Source organism: Electrona antarctica (assembly GCF_951216825.1).
Source record: "Electrona antarctica genome assembly, chromosome: 15".
Taxonomy (NCBI): Eukaryota; Metazoa; Chordata; class Actinopteri; order Myctophiformes; family Myctophidae; genus Electrona; species Electrona antarctica.
Window position 1 is genome coordinate 9,317,048 of NC_136796.1, and position 21,584 is coordinate 9,338,631.

The 21,584-nt window shown below is 43.8% G+C and overlaps 1 protein-coding gene and 1 long non-coding RNA gene across 2 annotated transcripts in view; one reads left to right on the forward strand and one right to left on the reverse strand.

Annotated features, from left to right (window-relative positions):
* The window catches only part of LOC306939033 (uncharacterized protein), a 584,972-nt gene that overhangs the window by 247,788 nt on the left and 315,600 nt on the right, over positions 1 to 21,584 (forward strand). The gene's annotated exons all lie outside the window — the stretch shown is intronic.
* Positions 1 to 21,584, reverse strand: part of LOC306939039 — a 108,056-nt gene that overhangs the window by 35,561 nt on the left and 50,911 nt on the right. Inside the window, exon 4 of the long non-coding RNA XR_013791821.1 lies at positions 2,726 to 2,826. This is a non-coding gene — a long non-coding RNA (uncharacterized lncRNA). The remainder of the gene's footprint in view (positions 1 to 2,725; positions 2,827 to 21,584) is intronic.

Below are 21,584 nucleotides of genomic sequence, written 5' to 3' on the forward strand. Positions count from 1 at the left end.
TGCCTGCTGGAACTGAACAGACTCTACTACGCTGCCTGCTGGAACTGAACAGACTCTACTACGCTGCCTGCTGGAACTGAACAGAAGCTCTACTACGGTAGACTCTACTACAGTAGACTCTACTACGCTGCCTGCTGGAACTGAACAGAAGCTCTACTACGGTAGACTCTACTACAGTAGACTCTACTACGCTGCCTGCTGGAACTGAACAGAAGACTCTACTACGGTAGACTCTACTACAGTAGACTCTACTACGCTGCCTGCTGGAACTGAACAGAAGACTCTACTACGGTAGACTCTACTACAGTAGACTCTACTACGCTGCCTGCTGGAACTGAACAGAAGCTCCATGATCCGGAAGTTGCAGTGAAATAATTGGTCCATATTCCGGCAGCCCCACACTTCCTCATTTGATTCAAGGTATATTAAAAAGAAGGTAATAAGGCCGCCGACGTCAGTTTCACTATCATGCAATTCCAGCCGGCAAAATTTGTCGCACTGCGGTGTCGAACTCACACCGGAAGGTCAGTGTTTTTTTGTTTTTTTAAATAACTTTTTATTTAATTTTTATGTTTTCACAAAGATGAATGAAAGGTATAAATTATAAGCACAATACAATAAAACAGACAAGAAAAACAAAAAGCACAGAAACAAAACAAAACAAACAAACAAAAGAAAATGGCGAGCAGCACACACACACACACAATACAGTCAGTTATTCATTAGGGAAGACCATTATAGTATAATCGGCTCGCCTCAGGTAAATAAAAGAAGATCATATCACACATTGTTTTCTGCTGTGTTGCTTTTCGATGTGTACACGTCAGGGTCGTGCAGAGAGTGTTAGAGGGGCAGGGGCTGAACTCCCGTAAGAGGGCACTTTTGGACAAAAAAGGTGAAAATAGCAGATCTACAAGCTCACAAGAGCTTGTAGATCTACAAGCTCACAAGAGCTTGTAGATCAGCTATTTTCGGGTGCAACCCAGCACTCTTTAGCTAGTGGGGATGCTCGAGAAAAAAGCATGGAAAGGAGTGGCATTTGTATTTCTACCACCATGTAGTAAATGCTGCATTCGTGGTCTGGAAAGGGCAGTTGTTTTATAGATGGGTAAAAGGGGCAGGGGCAGGGGCTGAAGCCCCCTTTGATGTCTATGTGTGCATGTCCCTGCACTGTGTAATCATGTATTACATTCTCTCCCGTTACACTAGGCGGGTTCGTGAGGCCAGTGCCAGTCAAATGCACGAAATACCAAAGTATTAGAGATCCTGCAGGGCAACCACGGTTAATTAAATAAGGTTAGGAAGCGAAGACCGTAGGGTGGTCTCCATGTTGCTCCCTGGAAGGAAAGAAACCTGCGCAATTGAGACCAAGGAAGCTGAACACGGAAGTGTTGGCTGCATATAGCCCATTGCGCATGTTTCTTTCCTTCCAGGGAGCAACATGGAGTCCACCGTACGGTCTTCGCTTCCTAACCTTATTTAATTCACCTTGAGGGCAACCAGGAAGTGCAGCCCCCCAGCTTACTACAGTGTGCTTGATCACTGTAGGCAGCGGAGGATCCGCGGCAGAGTCGTTGTCGTCCGTGCGATGTAAGAACAGGGAATAATAACCTTCCAAACATCGGATTGTGTCTCCTTTTGAGCAGAACAATGAGTAATAAGCGCGTGCACATCGGATTCGCATTTAGACTGTTCTACCATGTGAGTAAGGGGGGGGGGGGGGGGGGGGGGTAATTATGGATTAATTAATGCCAATTAATCAAATCTCGTAATCTCGTGGATTGGCACAGCGGGGTACAGTAGCTATTCACGAGATTATCTCGTTCTGGCGCAGATTCGATTAATAGTTCTGCATATCTAAATGCAGAACGTACGTTTCTGAACGTGTCAAGTATCGCAAGACTGTCCACCCGTTTCCTGTCTGGCAACCTAAATCACGATACCCCGAGACAGAAACGATACCTGCCGCTGTTTAGATCCTCAATACAATTATGTACCGTGTAGTGTGCACCTCGAAAAGCAAGAGATTAGAAAACAATCTGCGATACGTCTTATTTTATATTAATGAACCGATAATCGTTCATAAATAGTGTTTGTTCATGAGCTGGTCCAGCCGGCACCATTATCCAATATTTTGTTCTTGCACAATATCCAGTAGGCCGCTGCCAAATGGTCAAGTTCAATAATGTAAAATGGTACTACTCAACCTATTTAATCATCCTTGCTACATCGAACGGCTTTGTGTTGCTCCAGGGAGTTGTGAAAACTGCAATCCTTCACCTTGACAGCAAATTGCACACTTACATTTACAAGTTATTTTTTTTACTCCGCTCACTCCAATTTGGCATCACTGCTTTAGTTCTGCATATATATACACCCAAGTATTACATCCAAGGAATTTATCACACACACACACACACACACACACACACACACACACACACACACACACACACACACACACACACACACACACACACACACACACACACACACACACACACACACACACACACACACACACACACACACACACACACACACACACACACACACACACACGTATCCTTTTAACCAGTCAGTTGCACAGTGGGAAGCCGGTGACCTTAATAGCAGTAGCTGTCAACACAGACAAGGTGGCTGAACCCCAGACAAGGCTGTCAAAACTCCACGCGGCTGTGACTAGCCATATTGAATGCAAACATGAGTGGCCATTTGTACGAACTTGGCAGGCTGAGAGGTGACTGTCGAAAAGAGGTGCAGTGGGTTTCAAGGGAGACTTGCAGACACCCTTTGTTCTTTGTTGTTTCTCCTTTGGGTGTCCATCTGTAAGGAAAATATTAAAGATTGGTTTCAAAATGATTTCATATTGATCACCGTGTTAAAGGAATAGAGGCCGCAGGTTCAGGATTAGCCTAGTATACAACATTAGCCACGAGCACTCTTGGATCTTTTTAGCATTTTGTTAGGAACTGAAAGTAGCCTACAAAAACAATCATGATTACAGGTAAAAGGGATGACTTAAGTTACAACTGTTTTCTGGTTTATCTGCTTCAAGGTGAGCAGAAGAATTGTAATGCTGCAGAGTGCTTTTATGGTGGAGAGAATGTTCAGTTCCTAGAGACAATATAAATCTCCAGCCTCCCACCACTGCTCCTTGATATATAGATGGTTTATCTTTCCAAGACTGTAAGTTAAGTTGACTCCCTCTCGGAAAAGACATATTCACTGATGCATCATCCGTGCTTAAGGCCATGCACAAAAGACAAGGAAGTTGTTTAATTCTATGTCATATAAAGTTGGCGGTGTGAATCTGAACGAAAATACATTGCATGGATGCACCTGGGACGTATCCTCAGTGATGTATCCCAAGGTCATCAGGGTTTCGGGTCTTGCGAACATCATACATACATTGTGTAATGTTGTGTCTTCCTCTGTAATGTATTTTTGTTTGTCATTGATGTTTTATGTGTGGCTGTAGCTGGGGTGAAAGCCCAAGACAAATTTCCCTTGTGGACAATAAAGTTTACCTTGACCTTGACCTTGATACCCCTCACTCGGGTGACCGGGGTAATCAATACTTGATCAGACCCACTAGGGAAAGACCAGGGCCACACAATCTGTTGGAACCTCTCCGGAACTACTCTGCCGGGACTGAGAGGCACAATTCTGGCATGTGGAGGGACTAGGATCTGTGGGTTGACTCGTGTCCGGGCCCCTCCTACGTCTCACCAGGTCCACTCCTGCTCTCAACAGGAGTACAGCCAGACTCCCAGCACCAGACACTTCATTCAGGAGTAGTGGATTCTTGCGCCGCAATGGCTCTGCATGCTCCACCTGGGCAACAGTGGTACTGCAGACTCCGCTTGCGGCTCAAATGGCCCTCCTAAAGGCCTCACCGAAGGTTCTTTGGGCTTCCTCCTCAAGGAGGATGCAGGCGCCAACCCATACTGCTCCCGGGTGCCGTCTGCATTCCGGCTGTCACCCGTCTCTCCGGGGGTCACCAGACTGTACCTGGTTGTCACATAGTCTATTCCTATGAGCAGAAATCAGTTGGATTGAGTCACACCAGTGGGTGAATGCATGGTGTGCTGGCCATAGACACACAGGTGAATGCATGTTGAGCTGATCATAGACACACCATAGGGTGAATGCATGTTGTGCTGATCATAGACACACACCATAGGGTGAATGCATGTTGTGCTGATCATAGACACACACCATAGGGTGAATGCATGTTGAGCTGATCATAGACACACACCATAGGGTGAATGCATGTTGAGCTGATCATAGACACACACCATAGGGTGAATGCATGTTGAGCTGATCATAGACACACCATAGGGTGGATGCATGTTGAGCTGATCATAGACAGACCATAGGGTGGATGCATGTTGAGCTGATCATAGACACACCATAGGGTGAATGCATGTTGAGCTGATCATAGACACACCATAGGGTGAATGCATGTTGAGCTGATCATAGACACACACCATAGGGTGAATGCATGTTGTGCTGATCATAGACACACACCATAGGGTGAATGCATGTTGTGCTGATCATATAGACACACACCATAGGGTGGATGCCTGGTGTGCTGATCATAGACACACACCATAGGGTGAATGCATGTTGAGCTGATCATAGACACACCATAGGGTGAATGCATGTTGAGCTGATCATAGACACACACCATAGGGTGAATGCATGTTGTGCTGATCATAGACACACACCATAGGGTGAATGCATGTTGTGCTGATCATATAGACACACACCATAGGGTGGATGCCTGGTGTGCTGATCATAGACACACACCATAGGGTGAATGCATGTTGAGCTGATCATAGACACACACCATAGGGTGAATGCATGTTGTGCTGATCATATAGACACACACCATAGGGTGGATGCCTGGTGTGCTGATCATAGACACACACCATAGGGTGAATGCATGTTGAGCTGATCATAGACACACACCATAGGGTGGATGCATGTTGAGCTGATCATAGACACACAGGTGAATGCATGTTGAGCTGATCATAGACACACACCATAGGGTGGATGCATGTTGAGCTGATCATAGACACACCATAGGGTGAATGCATGTTGTGCTGATCATAGACACACCATAGGGTGAATGCATGTTGTGCTGATCATAGACACACACCATAGGGTGAATGCATGTTGTGCTGATCATAGACACACACCATAGGGTGAATGCATGTTGTGCTGATCATAGACACACCATAGGGTGAATGCATGTTGTGCTGATCATAGACACACACCATAGGGTGAATGCATGTTGAGCTGATCATAGACACACCATAGGGTGGATGCCTGGTGTGCTGATCATAGACACACACCATAGGGTGAATGCATGTTGAGCTGATCATAGACACACACCATAGGGTGGTGAATGGTGAATGCATGTTGAGCTGATCATAGACACACCATAGGGTGGATGCCTGGTGTGCTGATCATAGACACACACCATAGGGTGAATGCCTGGTGTGCTGATCATAGACACACCATAGGGTGAATGCCTGGTGTGCTGATCATAGACACACACCATAGGGTGGATGCCTGGTGTGCTGATCATAGACACACACCATAGGGTGAATGCCTGGTGTGCTGATCATAGACACACACCATAGGGTGAATGCCTGGTGTGCTGATCATAGACACACACCATAGGGTGAATGCCTGGTGTGCTGATCATAGACACACACCATAGGGTGAATGCCTGGTGTGCTGATCATAGACACACACCATAGGGTGAATGCCTGGTGTGCTGATCATAGACACACACCATAGGGTGAATGCATGTTGAGCTGATCATAGACACACCATAGGGTGGATGCATGGTGTGCTGATCATAGACACACACCATAGGGTGGATGCCTGGTGTGCTGATCATAGACACACACCATAGGGTGAATGCATGTTGAGCTGATCATAGACACACACCATAGGGTGAATGCCTGGTGTGCTGATCATAGACACACCATAGGGTGAATGCCTGGTGTGCTGATCATAGACACACCATAGGGTGAATGCCTGGTATGCTGGGCCTGGCCATAGGGTTACAACATGACTCCAGCCAGAGCCATGTGTTGCACGTCTTTCACCCCGACTGCCCTCACCTTTCTCTGCTATATAAATAAAGCAATAATTTCCCCCCAAAACAATCTTCTGAAAAACAATAATATAAATCACTTTCTAATGGAAACACATTTGGAGTAATGTGCAGTTTAGGAAAGAGGATATTGGTAGATTTCCAGTGAAGCCAACATTATACTGTACTCCAAATAGTCAGACATGCAGGTCAGGTTTCACCGTCATCAACATTCAACAAACTCTGTTTTTGGGGACAAGCAGACTATAAAGAATACGACCTAAAACAAATGGTTGTGTCTCTGCGTTGCACAGTTAAAGAAGCTCTGCTGATATTTCATGTTCAATATTTTCAACTAAACATTGATTGTCTGTCTAGCAGAGTAGGAGTTTTATTTTTTATTTCTTTACCTTTATTTTCTTAGTCTTATTGAGATTGAGCATGTCTTATTGAGATCAGAAATCTCTTTTACAAGAGAGACCTGTCCAATATAGCAGACATATAAAAACAACACAAAACACAACCCTGTGCAACATACTCTACATGTACACAACAGTATAGTACTGTACATCCACAATAAAAACTAAAGCTATTCAACCATAGTGGTCTCTCAAGTAGGAAATCAGCCTGAGCATCTGCCCTAAACAAACTCATTAGATTGCTTCCTTTAAAACAACTGCTTGTATGTTACAAGTTTTTAAATGACATTTCTCATCCAGGTTGTGGACACGAATCTTTCCAAATCATGAAAGCACAAAACAACTAAACACCTCGAAATAAACATGAAAGCTAATTTCTTACACATAATCTTGAATGACAGGTCATGTATTTCTATATTTTTCTACAGTGAGATAAAAGTGCAGCCTCAAAACACTAATACTAATATCATGCTAAGCTATACTTGGAATAAATTCTACAAACAACAACAGAACAAAATGAACAAAACAAAAAGGTGTGCTTTTTGTGTCCGACTGTTGAAATGACATTATCGACATCACAACAAGTCACATTTGACGGCGAAATTAAGTAAGGTGCAAGAGCAATGGCTGGAAATTGATTTCAAGTTGCGTCAGACAGTGAACAAAAACACCACAAGTAAAACAAACACGCCTCACAAAACGCCTGAAGAAAACAAAACTGTGCCATTAAAAATGTAACAGGATTATCCTTTCTGTTTGTTTGTCACGGCGGATCATGAAAATTAGGGTTAAGAGAAAGAGCTTAGAGGCACATTGTTATCACAGCTTCGGAATATTAGACGCAAACTGGGATGATTTGCATATTCATTTATTGCTTTTGAAATTCACCTTGTTAATTAAGGGCCAAGTGTAACAATCACTTGATACCATGCAAACAGCTTGACTCAGACGCCGGGCAACAATCACAATCACATTGCACAGGATCGTCAGACCTCGTCAGAACACACAACAACAACAACAACCCGTGTCTGTCTGAGTGATATACAAGTAGGAGGCAAATGAGCTAAATGGAGAACAATGATGTGAAGGACTAGCAGAGGTATAGAGGCAGGCCCGCGGGAAGTACTTTACACTAGCAGGGGCTGAACGTGTACCTGGGGGTGCGCGCGCATAGCGCGCGCCGCACAAATGCGCGTGCACGCGCATCATGCACGCGCATTTTCGCGCATTTTCACGCGCAAACGTGGCCTTTACTTTCCCTCTCCACACGCAAGTTATATATGAACGAACTGACACAGGCAATTAACCAGGATAAGGTGCCAATACTGTGATACAGCATATTTAAATCTCTTTTTTTTTTCTTTCTCTCCTGTTCGAGGGGGGGCTGTGCCTGGCGGGGGGGGGTGCTACAGCCCCCCCAGCACCCCTACTTCCCTCAGCCATGTATAGAGGCAGCTGGCGTTTTGTCGTGCAAGTTCTGCTCAGAGACAGTACACGTAGAAAGGCACTCAGGCCCCTTTTCCACCGGTTGGTTCCCAATGGGAACCGGTTCACCTCTCTTTGGTTCTTAGTCCATGAGCCAGAGCTACAAAATTGGAACGTTAATTATGAATTGAGTGGGCAAAACCATACCTATATTAGATTGTTAACACCATGAGACTTCCCCAATTGATTACTTACACGAAGACAATGATTTATTGTATTACACATTTTACATTTTTAAATATGCAAATGAGGCATTATGTAGGAAAATATGCAAAATAATAGAAAATATGAAAAGGCTACTACTGTGGAAGGGTTATCATGTATTCATTTACTTGTATTTATCCTATAAACAATTTCATATAAAAAATAAAATAAAAAAAAAGATTGGAGTTCTGGCTCAAGGACTAAGAACCAAAAAGAACTGAACCTGTTCCCATTGGGAACCAACCGGTGGAAAGGGGGTCTCAGAGAGATGCTACACCCGCGCTATGCTATGCACAGGTCTAAAATCTTAGTTCCCTGTGACCTTGTCCTTTGACTGATTTGATGACTGGGTTAAAATTGCCTGAGATATCATTATCACTGTGATAGAAAAACAAATGAACAAACGGAAAGATGCTGGTGATTGCAATACACCACTCTGCCGTGCATGGGTGTACAAACAGGTAAGGTATAACACACACACACACACACACACACACACACACACACACACACACACACACACACACACACACACACACACACACACACACACACACACACACACACACACACACACACACACACACACACACACACACACACACACACACACACACACACACACACACACACACACACACACACACACACAACAATTATAGCATTGGAAACCTTTGCTTTCACAGCAAGCCACCAGAATTAACTGGATCTTGAGTGCTTAGTATAGTGTCCTTCAGAATAATCATTTCCCTTCTCTACTCTTCATGTTTCATATTCAATTTGCAGTAAGTAAGTCATACTGTCTCTCAGTACAAACCACAAGCAGTCAAACAGTTCTAACATGCAACTGTCACCACAAAAATAAAAACTGAAATACCATCTGAGACATTTGCATTTGCCTTTCTTTTGCTGCGTGTGAGCCTATCCTGGTCGTCTCCCTCCCTGGTCTGCTCAGCATGTCGACTTTCTCCAATTTCCCAGGTTTATAGAGTAAGCCTCATTCTTGGCCCATTTAGCAAAATTACACGTTTTACTGTTTCTACATGGCTGCCTCTGTTAAAGTTCAAACCCGGGTCCCAGACACCCTTCAACTGACATCATCCGCAAAGCTTCCCCAAGAGATTGATAAAAGTGCCGGGAGCGCATAGTGTGTGCGTGCGTGCGTGTGTGTGCGCGCGGTTATGTATTTGTACAATGCAAAGCACAGCGAAAAGAGTGCTAGAGCACAAAGCAAAGTCCATAGTGGTCATTTCACTCTGAGTAGAGGACCTTATTGTCCGTGACCGTGAAATGCAAATGGAGAACAATTATTTGCGTCTTGCGTTGTCATGTCTTCCCCATGCTTTTGTATAGTGCTGTAATACACAGACTGTGTATACCACAGTGCTGTACTACACAGACTGTGCACCAGTGCTGTACTACACAGACTGTATACCACAGTGCTGTACTACACAGACTGTATACCACAGTGCTGTACTACACAGACTGTGCACCACAGTGCTGTACTACACAGACTGTATACCACAGTGCTGTACTACACAGACTGTGCACCACAGTGCTGTACTACACAGACTGTATACCACAGTGCTGTACTACACAGACTGTATACCACAGTGCTGTACTACACAGACTGTATACCACAGTGCTGTACTACACAGACTGTATACCACAGTGCTGTACTACACAGACTGTATACCACAGTGCTGTACTACACAGACTGTATACCACAGTGCTGTACTACACAGACTGTGCGCGTGGAGGTGTGATTAGGCCTACAAGCAGAGCACAAAGCTATCTTCCCCACAGACTATTTGCATGAACTTAAAGGACCACTTCACCACTTTTCAACCTATCTTCATATAATTGGTCCTGACTAATGTTCATGATAAAATACCACCATTTCTTTCTACTCGATCTACAGGAGGGCTGTGGGCAGTTCAGAAATCCGCCCACCAGTGACATCTTTTTTTTTTTTTTTTAAACTATTTGGATTTTTATTATTGTGAGAACAATGGCTTCCATTTTTGCATTGCAACTTTTCAGGAATAGAAAGCCTGCAGTTTCTATTAGCTTGGATTCCCCATCGATGATGTCACTGGTGGACGGGTTTCTGAACTGCCCACATCCCTCCTATAGACACAAACTGAGTAGAAAAAAATGGTGCAGCTCACAGTACAACAGTATCCGACTGTGGTTGTACTGGTCAGCTCCCAGTACAACCGTATCAGACTGTGGTTGTACTAGTGGTCAGCTCAAAGGTTTTAATGTGTGTCTGTCTGTGTGTGTCTATGTGCAGGGTGTTGCTGAAAATGAGCACTTGTGCTCAGCTGGTTAAATAAAGAACAAGAATAAAAAGGGCGACAATATTTTTTTTGTTGTTTAGCGAGCCCTCCTCTGTTCTGAATTCAGATGGTACCACAGCCCCAGTAGGCCTCATTTGCAGAGGCACTACAAAGCTGGCATTCAACTTTAGTAAAGACAGAACAACAAGCTTTGTAGTCTCATTGTTGAGGAGGGAGGGGAGGGGGGCGCTGAGATTGAGTCAGGTGTGTTGGTCAAAATGGTAATTAAAAAGATTTAGCATGTGAGCTGTTTACCATTACGCTGATATACAGTACCGGTTCAAAGTCTGATGATGGACACATGACCACTCTGTTGCAGCATTATACATGTTTATTCTCACTATGTGCACTCGTTTCCATTTAAACATATTGGTGTTTAACCCATTCTGACATGAGATCAGATTCTAAAAATGTCTTCTGAAAAAGCTATGTTTCTATGTCAGTGGTTCTTCGATTTTTCAAAAATAGCAGACCTACAAGCTCGTAGTGCGCCACTCGGTGGCGTGCTATGAGCTTGTAGATCTGCTATTTTTCAATAGCTAAAGCATAACATGATACACCAAAAGGGGTTCCCGCCCAAAATGCGTTAAAGTTTGAAAAATGCCCTGTCTTTTCAAAGTGTTCAAAGTGATTCTCTGTCCTCTGTCTTTAAGTCCCTTTGAAACAAGGCGTCCTTTCATTTCTGGCACTTGCTTCTATGAGGGGGGGGAAACAATTACTGAGACGTGACTGATATCGTTAGTCTTTAATTGGTCTCAATTCGGCGGAAGGAAGAGGATCGAACATTAATAAATGTCTGCTTTCTTTCGTTTTTTTTTTTAGACCAGTTAAGTCATTAATACAGTTTCAATAATGTTTTTTTCCCCACTATGCATTCATTAACTAAAGACGGGACCGAATCGTCATGAACAGAAAAAGATTAGATTTATATCCAGAATGGGTTTTATCCAGCTTCTCTGGCCAATCCATCTTTATTTGACACATTTTGTTTGGATTCAGTCGACTTCCAACGCTTAAAAAGTCATCTGCTTTCATTCACCTGTCCATCTTGCAGTGCTACCGTGAAGTCCCCACATCACGACCAGGAGCTACTGAAGGCAGAGCAGAGAGCCAAGCAGAGAAGACTTACTGATGTAGAGCCAAAACCTTTGTTATTCTTTGGGGAGGGCGGGGTGTGTTGTAGCACCTTCTGACACATTTCTGATATGTTTACACATCTCAGTGTGATGCATGTGTAAATAAATAACTGGGTTCTGAGGGTATGTGCGTGCCTGTGTGTGTGTGTGTGTGTGTAGCCTACAGGAGGTGTGTGTGTGTGTGTGTGGGTTTGGCTGTCTTTGTCGCGTATGGTGCTGACAGGTCCGATCAGACAGTGATGACAGCGTATGATTGTCAAAATGCCTGTCGCAGAGTGGCAGGCGGGGCTTTGACATGCACCGCGCCGCAGCCTTATTTTCCACTTCCCTTCTCTCCTGTTTGCTTTTTTGTCACATCTCTGTTTCCTGGCAGTGAGGTTGGTTTAACTGAGAGTGAAGGTAGATATAAAAAATAAAAAATAAAAAAATAAAATAAAAACAGACAAGCGCAAGGTAGCATGAGGAAGTCAATCTCGGGGGGGATGTGTTGCTTTCGGGGCCGACACACCGACACACACACACACACACACACACACACACACACACACACCGCTCCCACAGACGGCAAAGCCGGATAGTGACAATGTGGGAGTCAAAACCGCCAGTTGGAAATCTCGGCATGGCTGTGGGGTTTTTTATTTATTTATTTTTTGACAAACAAGGCCTGCTCCTCATATATGGAGGGTCCGGACAGGTGGGACAGGTGCAACGCATGCATTCCCCAGCAAAGCAATGCACACACACACACCACGGGCGTCTGCTTGGATGGTACATCACCGTCCACATTTCACAGCAAGCTCTCATTTATTTTGATGGGCGTTAACCCATTCTTGGCGGGAACCCCTTTTGGTGTTAGCATTATGTTATGCTTTAGCTATTGAAAAATAGCAGATCTACAAGCTCATAGCGCGCCACCGAGTGGCGCGCTACGAGCTTGTAGGTCTGCTATTTTTGAAGAATCGTGAAAATGTGGCGCAAATCTTTGAATATATATTCTTTCACAGCGAACGTTTTTAACTCAAATATTTGCTTCTGGGGGGGTCCCTGGAACTACATATTTTCAGATGGGGGTCGGCGGCCAATTACATATATTTTTGGGGGTCCTTGACATGAAAATGTTTGAGAACCACTGACACCACTGGGTTTTTCAGAAAACTCGTGATTTGTAGAATCGACGTCAGGTCAGAATGGGTTAAAGGGAGCGCGTCAGTTAACTCTGCAGCGAGCTATCAGGGCCCCCGTCGCATTGGGTGAAGATAACGCCAACAAACCTAACCCGTATGGGCATGGGGGGTGGGGGGTGGCGACTCCTGAAACTTTATTTTTTTTCCAGCACAAAGAGTTAATTGAAAGGGGGGGATATATATAAAAATGACATGGTGTTCCTTTAACTTTTGAAGGTGTTAAACTTGTAATGCGGTTGATGGGTGATTAACTGGTAAAATGAGAAATACCTTTCCTTATTGACAGTCGAGTGATATCGGCCCCGACGTGTGCCGCAGACTCACAAAAATGTCAGACGTATCGTGGGAGTGACAGTGAGACACGGGGAGGGAGAGAGAGCGAGAGAGCACAATGCATCCGCTATGTATGCAATGCCTCATGACAGATTCTCAGAAAATGAGAGGGAAGGCCCCATCCCCCACCCCCGAACCCACCCCCCCGTCTGTCTCCTCACCAACTTTGTAGGAAGTTGGTTCTGTCGCAGATCTGGGACACGGCCTACCCTCAGTGGAGATGTTAGGCAAGGCGAAAGTGACAGGCCGACATCCATCCGCCTCCTCAACTTGTCTATTTATATGTATATTCATATTCATGAGGCATCGGACCACGCGCCAGTGGCGATGCATTTAGCGTTATTGCGGGAGCTGAACCTCAGCCCTCCTTCCTCCTCCTCCTCCTCCCTCTCTCTCTCTCTCTGGCAGCTGACAGAGAAAGATTGCCGCGTAGCCCAAGTGACAAAGGACTGGCAGGCCCGGGATACTAAATCATGGTATTGACGGCGGGGCAATGAAAGCGGAATCTCATCTCGAAGACTTGTAAAAATGACTCTAGCCTTCACTTTGGGCATTAAGTGGATTGTTTGTCCCTCTATTAATACATCTCTTAAAAGTGGTGTAAGTCCCGGCGCTGCCATCTTTGGAGACGACGGGGGAAAAGGGAACACGGTGGATGTTATTATTTATGACTCTCCCGTGTTTGTTCCCCCTGGTGACTTTCTCAAACTTTTTACCCTCAGGACTGACTGCAAATGAGGGCATTTGGTGGGGGTGTTGGTGGGGTACTGTAAAATGCAAAGTATTTAAAATAATGTGCACAATGTACAGCCGTATCTTTGAACTTAAATGAGGCGGAAATCTTCTATACTGCCATTAATGAATTAAACAACAGACATGGATGTCCATGTTTGTCATACCTGCAACTGAACTTTAGCATGAGACTCCTGGAATTTCTACCCTTTACCCTAATTTATATTTCTATACCCTAAAATTATACCCTAATTCGATATTTTATAAAATATCCTTAATTTTGTACAACTCAACTATAAGTGAATACTGTGTGGATACTAAGTGAATACTATCTGAATTCTATGTGGCGAAATAGTCGTCATTTCTACCAGGTTATCATTCATCTGTCTGTCTGTCGATGATACTGTATGTACTCCTAGGTTACTGTATATATTATTCAAATTTGATTAATAGCAGAGTAACTGTCCCTCCAGACTGTGAGATAAACATCCCGCTATACAAACTAGCAAATTACAATGCATATGTCCCTTCGGTTTACCAGAACTAGCCAATCGCAGACGCATATGGTGCGTTCAGAAACTATGAAGACGCGTTGAGTTGATTTGGAGCAGCTACTGTACATGCATCATATCATTCCGTCTTTGCAACGTCATGTCGCTGGCTTCCATTGACAATGAATGGTAGACTGAATGGCATCGTTTAATCTGCCCGTGTGAACGCAACAATACAAGTGTGCCAGTGCCAGCCAACATTAGAATAACACCTAAATATGCATTTATAAACGTGCCAACATACCCCAAAAACCTCAGGATTACGAGTCTTAATATCCGTCCACAAGCAGAGACAAAGATGGAGAGAGGTAGAAAAGTACTGTATGTGTAATTATACCTCCTGGTGGAGATGGGCGCTCTACTGAGCGCACCTTTTTAGTTAGAAAGCATGGTAGTCAAGCCAAGCCAGTCAAGGCCATATTATAGTAAATGGCAACATTTGTAATTTAACCTAAGTTATTATTATTTTTTACCTTTCTTTTTTTTAACAGAGGCATATTCCCGAGGTGGCAATCTGAAATCACTTGCAACGGCCCAACACATGGTTGGTACTAGGGCCCTCTTTCTCTACGGGCCCCTGCAGTGCAAGCGCACTGCCAGCACTGTCTCTGTTTACCCCCCTGCTGTCTGGGCCAAAGGGGATGAAACATGCCCAAGGTACCAAAGGCCCCGAGGTGACAGCAGCCCTCAGGCAGTGCTGCAGTGTGGAGACTTTATTGTTTAATACATATTTGGAGTCCACAGTGATACGTGTTTGTGTGGGGCTAAGAATTCCAAGCGACTCGCTTGAAGGCCCCACCATTTGCAGAGAAGTTCCACCTACCACGGTGGTCAGTCCCCACGGACATGCGGGCTGACAACCACCACGCCATGTGCCTCAAAAACCCAAACGGGAGAAAAACAGTAAACATGTTGAAAAGCCTGAAAAGTTGGTACGGCATGTGCACACAGTCCCCACTGCATATTGCTGTTGCTGACTTGTGTGCGGCCATTCATCCAAACTATCTACCCCATCTATCCACTTCTCCCACTGACTTCCTCCCTTCTCGTTCTCCTCCTATTTCTCTCTCTCTCTCTCTCTCTCTCTCGTTTCTCCCCATCTCCTCCACCAGGCCCCTAGAGTTCCTTTCCTATAGTTCTTCCTTCAAACTGACAGTAGTGCTGTGCATAAAGATGCTGCTGCCTTTGCATAATGCGGATGCGCCTTCTGTAGGTCGAATGAACCTGCTTCGACATGTGTCAGAAGCTCGCCGTCTAGGCTTGGACTAATGATGGCACGCCGGCCAGCCCACTGCCCCTCTGCACATGCCCACTCTTAGATACGTGTGTGTGTGTGTGTGTGTGTGTGAGGGGGTTCGTCATACTGATTAAAAGCAAGCACCCCCCACTCCCCCGCCCCCAAAGCCCCTCAGAAACAGACAGCGGGAACATGAACCGCTGTCAGGTTGGCCTAGATGGGGACACAGGATCCATGTCACCTGAATTTACCGGCCTAATATGACAGCCGAGTTGTGATCCCTTGTCTGGGACGCGTCAGTTGCTCAGAGTTTGGGGCTTATTCTCATGCAAATGATGTCAGGTTTGGACAGAATGTGAATGAGATTCGTCACACTGTCCGCGGGACTAAACCGACCCACCTGACAGTGGTTCCTCACAAGGCCCCCAAGATGAAATAAATGCGACATTTGACATTCAAATCTGGCACCCCCAGACTAGGAATAGTTCAAAATAATGAGGAATTTGAGTGTGGAACTGCAGTACTGTGTGTGTAACCTATTTACCTTTCTTGGATCCAAAAGGGCACATTTCCAAACTCCAACGGGGACACAGCAATATCAGATTACTGATGTACACAATACACCTTTGCTGTCTAAAGTTACTTTTCTTTTTTTTTTGGGCAAAACAACCCCCACACACACACATAGTAGGAATAGTTGCTACCAATTATTTACAAGAGCATGTACAGTATGTCTATTGACCTGCTAAAAATATATATTCTGCAGGTATCACTGATGGTACTAGAAATTGAGCGAGGTTTGAAAAGCCCTACAGTATGTGGTTGGAAACAGTAACAGTAATGAAAAGCAAACGGCTTTCTTTGTTCATAAACATTTCATAAACATTCTTATTGCACGTTTGTTTTTTTATGAACAGTCAGTCCAGACATGACCTTCTGGCAGGATCAAAAGGGAGTAGTTGCTAGTAACACAGGTTTTCTATCAATACACGTCTCCTTCTGTCTACACAATCAACAATGATTGTACAGCGCTTCACACCTGTGGGCCCCGCAACAAACTGACACTGCCGGGAGAAAGAGCTCACGACAGATCCTAAAAGACACTTCATCCATTCAGCGCGGCGGTGGCAGTCGTCATTATTCTCAAAGGAATCCACTTTGTCAGGTCTCCATTCTTCAAGAGGCTCTCCCCTGGCCTGATGAATTATGTCGTTGGTATCTTTCAAAACAAGGCTCACAACTGACAGGTACACAACACTTTTACAAGATGTTTTCTGACTGCCGGCGGATCTTGACAAGGGGACAAATGTGTCAACTATAATGTTGGGCTGAACTCTTTATTCGTGACGAGATGCCAAAACCTTCAGCTTCTCCATTCAACCCTAATGTTTATATAGATTTTTAAGGTGCTCGTAGTCTATAATGCTCGTCACATTGGCTGTCAGAGACAAAGGCCATGGAGTGGGGAATGAGTTGGATACTTTAGCCATGTTTATTTGTTTTGTGGTAGACACGTCTTGACTCGAGACTCTTGAGTGCATATCCTGCTTTCCACCTAACATCTAGACAAAATGCTAATTTATACCATCTTGCACGCCACCGTACCCTTATGCCTTAATGTTTTTGCCATTTTATACGATTTAAAAAAACGTTTTGAAATAAAATCAAACAACACATCTACAAACTCACGACCTGTCGATGTACAGTAGATGGAATATTTTCACCATTTTAAAACGTTTTTAAAAATAGTAAAACATGTCAAAAACGATTAGGCATGAGCCAGGGGTAAGGTGGTCCATAAAATAGGGCTTTTTGTCTATCAACAGATAACTGAATGACACTTTTTTGTGACATTTGTAGAAATGGGCATGCAACCAATTATAAATTAACCAGAATCATGTCAAGTTGTTCTTGGTTTAAAAAAAACATTCTAAAATCCAGGATATTGTTTCTATATCATTGTGGGACTGGCAATAAAGAATAAATTATAGTAAACGAAGCAATTCTATGAGAAGAACAAGCAACTACACAGAAAAGTAAACAAGAATAAATTAAAAGCTTTTGTAGTCAAATATTTATGACCATTACAAATGCATGGTTCATTAATAAAGCAAGATTGCACTTTTTCCAAATGTAAAATTTATGTTATATTACAGTCACCCCATTAGATTAGTTATATGACATATTAGATCAGTACCAAGGTTTGTCAGTTGACTAAATTAATGTGCATTCTCGTTAAATGTTCCGCAATTGTGCGGGTTGAATTTGGTTCATGACCATATTTACATGGCAGCCATTTTGCTCTTACAATATGTGATACACTGGGATTTTCCCCCGTGGGAAAATGACCCCATACTTCTCACTTGATTTATTACCTCAGTGAACATTCTCCTAACGAGTTTATGTTGTCAGTCGCTAGTTTCAAGTCTTCTTCAATAAAACATGATGTTTATACTGTAAATCAGGGGTCTTCAATGTTTTTTTAGGCCAAGGACCCTTTAGCTGAGAAAGAGATGAAACAGCGACCGCGCTTCATAGACTGGTTTGATTTATAGTTTTGTATAGACTTCCCTGAAAATATCTGATCTACAAGCTCGAGCAATTAGAGATGTAATAGCTAGGGGTTTATTGTCACATCACAGGTTTAGAGAAGTAAACAAGTGGGTGAAATTCATTTTTGGGCAAGTTCTATTGTTTTTGGGTTCAAGTGGTTAATGTAAAAATCACACCCGTGTGAACTGAGTGGTGCAAGGTCTTATATAGCCTGATCAGCTGTGGTCTGACGTAAGGTTGTTGGAGTGGTTTGCAACACTCAACAAAGCTGGTTGTTGGAGTGGTTTGCACCACTCAAAAAAAAAAATCACGCCTGTGAGAAGTGAGGGGCGTTCATCATGCATTATCTCATATACTGGCCAATCAGTAGAGCTTTGATATCTTCTGGCCAAGCGCTTAAGCGCCCTTATTGGCCAAGCGCTCCCACCAACCATGTGATTAGGTAAGCCGATTTGCTCGTCTACAATATGGCCACGGTCAACTCAGCTTCAAAAAGGGGACTCCATGGGTGACGCCATGGGTGACTCTGTCCATCTTCTACACTTTTGGCTCCTATAGGAGCCAAGCCAAAGAAGAGGTCTGTCTTGTCTGTCTGAAAGTCTAACTTGTCTGTCCTGGGCTATATCTCTCAGAACAGCTGGACCATTCAGTACCAAATGACTTTTCTGCCAGTAAGCCAAGGGAAGTAATACCCCAGTTAAATTTCAGACTGGAAGCCAATGGCTGTCAAAGTAGGCTGAAACTTTGCCCAAATATGGAGCTGACTGACTCAAAAGTACTGTCTGATCTCATAGAATGGCCACATGATGGACATGAAGCTTGGCATTATTTGACCCCTATTTGTTTATTTTGCAGTCTGTTTATACTCTAGAATACCATCCTCACTGCTACTACTGCATGCAAAAACAATGCATAATAGAATTAGAATATTGTCCACTTGCCCTTGTCTGACAAAGAACATCCTCCTGGAAAGTGATTTTGTTTTTGCAATGGCCCGTAAAATAAACGAGCAAATACTTAACATTGCAAAAGGGTATGCGTTAGAAGTTGGAACACATTTTTATGTCAATAGCTTGCAACTTAGGATCCGAAATGCAGTGCCTACCAAATAGGGGGGGGAAGTACCAAATACTGAGGGGAAATCACAGAGGACATGGTTAATTCCCTGTGCATTGTTTTCACTGCATTATTGCCACCAGTATAGGAGTAAACATGACACGTGTCACAAGCCTTCCCACAGTCTACATTCATAGTATGCATTATCCTGGCAGTTGGTACTTCACGGATTTGCTAATGTTACCATTCAGTCGCAGTTCAGCTCGCTGTGACTTCAGGCTTTCCATTTTGATTATTATAAACGGAAATCAGAGTGCATCACACGGCCTCTTGTCACAAACACCATTTTGTTGAACATCACATTTGCGCTTCTGCCTGCACGCCTCAGTTTGTCTGGCAACGGTTACGACATGGAGCCAATTTATTTTGTGTTTGATTTAAGGCGAGAAATAAATAAATAAGAAACGGAGTCACAAAAGAACAAACAAAGCACTGCTTGTCTCACAAAGCCGCATGAAGAGACAACAGATTTGTTGTGACATCTTTTGACAAGACAAAGATGACTTTGTTTGCACAGAGCATCTATGAACCTGCTGATTCCATTTTCCTTTTGATGGAGACACTCTCGTCGTACATGGTTACAACATAAGAAACCCATTAGATGTTTTGACAGGGCCGCGCCGCATTATGACACTGGTCTGCCAGAGGAACTAGTAAGTAATTGCATAGTATCTTCTGGAAATGCTACAGTCATAACAAGTGTAAGATCAAAAAAGCAGCTAGCCCTTTCCTGGCTTCGATTTCATCCACTAATTCCGATGACAGAGTGCACAGTGTGTGTGTGTGTGTGTGTGTGTGTGTGTGTGTGTGTGTGTGTGTGTGTGTGTGACTGTGTGTGTGTGTGACTGTGTGTGTGTGTGTCTGTCACCCATATATCGAGAAACATCTGACCAATCAACTTCAAACTTGCCATGTGTATCACAGAGGACCTGTACTGGATGGGGAGTTGGTCGGATCAGCAGTTGTCCAGAACTGAAAGTCCCCAAATCTGTTTGTCTGTCTATCCCAGTACATTATCTCTATCTGTGTCTCTTTTATGCCCATATACAGTGTAATACCTGATGTCATCAATATGATGTCTAGTACTGACACCATAGACAGGCCTCCTACATATACTATGACAATGGGTACAAATACTATGACAATGGGTACAAGTACTATGACAATGGGTACAATACTCTGCTAATGCCATGTACTCTGACAAGAGGACATGACCGGAAGTACTTTCTATGACCGGATGGGCATGCGTTCCCAGGGAATCAGCCTAGCTACTCTCGGATGAAATCATGTATTTCTGCACAAATAGAAAGAAACTGCAAAAATAACAAATTCCAACTGCCTTGCCTAAAGTTACACAGAAGATCCTCCGCGCTCTCCCTCTTCATCAATACCAGGCTTATTTAATAGAAAACGTAATTGACGGAGCCACACACCCATCTATTTTCATGGCTAAACATGAGTAGGATGTGGGTGACCTCAAGGGGAGGGGCCCATGTCCAAGTTGGCTACTGATATTTAGCTTGATATTTTGGTTTGTACATTCAAAATATTCAAATCCACATGATTTTGCTGCCATGTACAGTATGTGACTGTGGAAAGTGCCAGTCTTGCCCTCTAGAAATTGGGTCATGTAACTTGATAACAATAATGTGTTAAGAGCCGAGGTCAGGCGTTTATAGTGAGCCGGTTTCATTGGGAAATTTGAAAAGTTTTGAAATGTGCAAACTAACACATGACATATTTATCACTCTGAATACTGTAGAGCTATAGGACTGTTTGATGTCTTCTCTCATCTCATTTTGCTTCAGTGGAATCAGTAATTCCCCTTTGTTCCTGACATCAGTGTGTTTTTTGGTACACTGTGTGGCCCCCCATGCCTTTCATCCCCTGACTTTTATATATACGTGACTAATCCCTGTATATTTGATGGCTCATTCTCATGTCTCCCGTGGCACCTAGTGCATGCTGCGCGGCAGGAACTCTATTGTTTCCCGGGAAAGACGCCTTAGGCTAGTGTTCAAACGTGCGTGGGGTGGGAGCATGTCGACTTAAATACCTTCACTGAAGACATGCCACGGCCCTCCTTTATCAGGTGTCTTGCTAGGTTGTCTCTGTGAAACCTTTAAGCTTTAAGCTCCCGTGCCAAACCACAAACTTTAAGTCTCATTTAAACCCTA